Source organism: Styela clava, chromosome 15, assembly GCF_964204865.1.
Source record: "Styela clava chromosome 15, kaStyClav1.hap1.2, whole genome shotgun sequence".
NCBI lineage: Eukaryota > Metazoa > Chordata > Ascidiacea > Stolidobranchia > Styelidae > Styela > Styela clava.
This window is the reverse complement of record NC_135264.1, coordinates 2,600,001-2,602,500: the sequence shown is the minus strand read 5'-3', so window position 1 is coordinate 2,602,500 and position 2,500 is coordinate 2,600,001.

Genomic DNA, 2,500 nt, shown 5'->3' with positions numbered 1-2,500 from the left:
GCCGGCATCGGCGTCGAAAGAAGCCGAGCCGAAAAAAGTTAAAGTACAAACGTGCAAGCATACTAACCTAACCCTAGGTAAGGCATGTCAGAGCGAAAGACAGTAATTTCGAATGAGCCAAGAAAGAGCGGTGCGGGGCCGGTCGGAGCGCACCCTTTTCTCGGTGGCTGGCGGGCGAGAGAGTGCTGCGTCGCCGGCATCGGCGTCGAAAGAAGCCGAGCCGAAAAAAGTTAAAGTACAAACGTGCAAGCATACTAACCTAACCCTAGGTAAGGCATGTCAGAGCGAAAGACAGTAATTTCGAATGAGCCAAGAAAGAGCGGTGCGGGGCCGGTCGGAGCGCACCCTTTTCTCGGTGGCTGGCGGGCGAGAGAGTGCTGCGTCGCCGGCATCGGCGTCGAAAGAAGCCGAGCCGAAAAAAGTTAAAGTACAAACGTGCAAGCATACTAACCTAACCCTAGGTAAGGCATGTCAGAGCGAAAGACAGTAATTTCGAATGAGCCAAGAAAGAGCGGTGCGGGGCCGGTCGGAGCGCACCCTTTTCTCGGTGGCTGGCGGGCGAGAGAGTGCTGCGTCGCCGGCATCGGCGTCGAAAGAAGCCGAGCCGGAAAAAGTTAAAGTACAAACGTGCAAGCATACTAGCCTAACCCTAGGTAAGGCATGTCAGAGCGAAAGACAGTAATTTCGAATGAGCCAAGAAAGAGCGGTGCGGGGCCGGTCGGAGCGCACCCTTTTCTCGGTGGCTGGCGGGCGAGAGAGTGCTGCGTCGCCGGCATCGGCGTCGAAAGAAGCCGAGCCGAAAAAAGTTAAAGTACAAACGTGCAAGCATACTAACCTAACCCTAGGTAAGGCATGTCAGAGCGAAAGACAGTAAACTCGAATGAGCCAAGAAAGAGCGGTGCGGGGCCGGTCGGAGCGCACCCTTTTCTCGGTGGCTGGCGGGCGAGAGAGTGCTGCGTCGCCGGCATCGGCGTCGAAAGAAACCGAGCCGAAAAAAGTTAAAGTACAAACGTGCAAGCATACTAACCTAACCCTAGGTAAGGCATGTCAGAGCGAAAGACAGTAATTTCGAATGAGCCAAGAAAGAGCGGTGCGGGGCCGGTCGGAGCGCACCCTTTTCTCGGTGGCTGGCGGGCGAGAGAGTGCTGCGTCGCCGGCATCGGCGTCGAAAGAAGCCGAGCCGAAAAAAGTTAAAGTACAAACGTGCAAGCATACTAACCTAACCCTAGGTAAGGCATGTCAGAGCGAAAGACAGTAAACTCGAATGAGCCAAGAAAGAGCGGTGCGGGGCCGGTCGGAGCGCACCCTTTTCTCGGTGGCTGGCGGGCGAGAGAGTGCTGCGTCGCCGGCATCGGCGTCGAAAGAAACCGAGCCGAAAAAAGTTAAAGTACAAACGTGCAAGCATACTAACCTAACCCTAGGTAAGGCATGTCAGAGCGAAAGACAGTAATTTCGAATGAGCCAAGAAAGAGCGGTGCGGGGCCGGTCGGAGCGCACCCTTTTCTCGGTGGCTGGCGGGCGAGAGAGTGCTGCGTCGCCGGCATCGGCGTCGAAAGAAGCCGAGCCGGAAAAAGTTAAAGTACAAACGTGCAAGCATACTAGCCTAACCCTAGGTAAGGCATGTCAGAGCGAAAGACAGTAATTTCGAATGAGCCAAGAAAGAGCGGTGCGGGGCCGGTCGGAGCGCACCCTTTTCTCGGTGGCTGGCGGGCGAGAGAGTGCTGCGTCGCCGGCATCGGCGTCGAAAGAAGCCGAGCCGAAAAAAGTTAAAGTACAAACGTGCAAGCATACTAACCTAACCCTAGGTAAGGCATGTCAGAGCGAAAGACAGTAAACTCGAATGAGCCAAGAAAGAGCGGTGCGGGGCCGGTCGGAGCGCACCCTTTTCTCGGTGGCTGGCGGGCGAGAGAGTGCTGCGTCGCCGGCATCGGCGTCGAAAGAAACCGAGCCGAAAAAAGTTAAAGTACAAACGTGCAAGCATACTAACCTAACCCTAGGTAAGGCATGTCAGAGCGAAAGACAGTAATTTCGAATGAGCCAAGAAAGAGCGGTGCGGGGCCGGTCGGAGCGCACCCTTTTCTCGGTGGCTGGCGGGCGAGAGAGTGCTGCGTCGCCGGCATCGGCGTCGAAAGAAACCGAGCCGGAAAAAGTTAAAGTACAAACGTGCAAGCATACTAGCCTAACCCTAGGTAAGGCATGTCAGAGCGAAAGACAGTAATTTCGAATGAGCCAAGAAAGAGCGGTGCGGGGCCGGTCGGAGCGCACCCTTTTCTCGGTGGCTGGCGGGCGAGAGAGTGCTGCGTCGCCGGCATCGGCGTCGAAAGAAGCCGAGCCGAAAAAAGTTAAAGTACAAACGTGCAAGCATACTAACCTAACCCTAGGTAAGGCATGTCAGAGCGAAAGACAGTAAACTCGAATGAGCCAAGAAAGAGCGGTGCGGGGCCGGTCGGAGCGCACCCTTTTCTCGGTGGCTGGCGGGCGAGAGAGTGCTGCGTCGCCG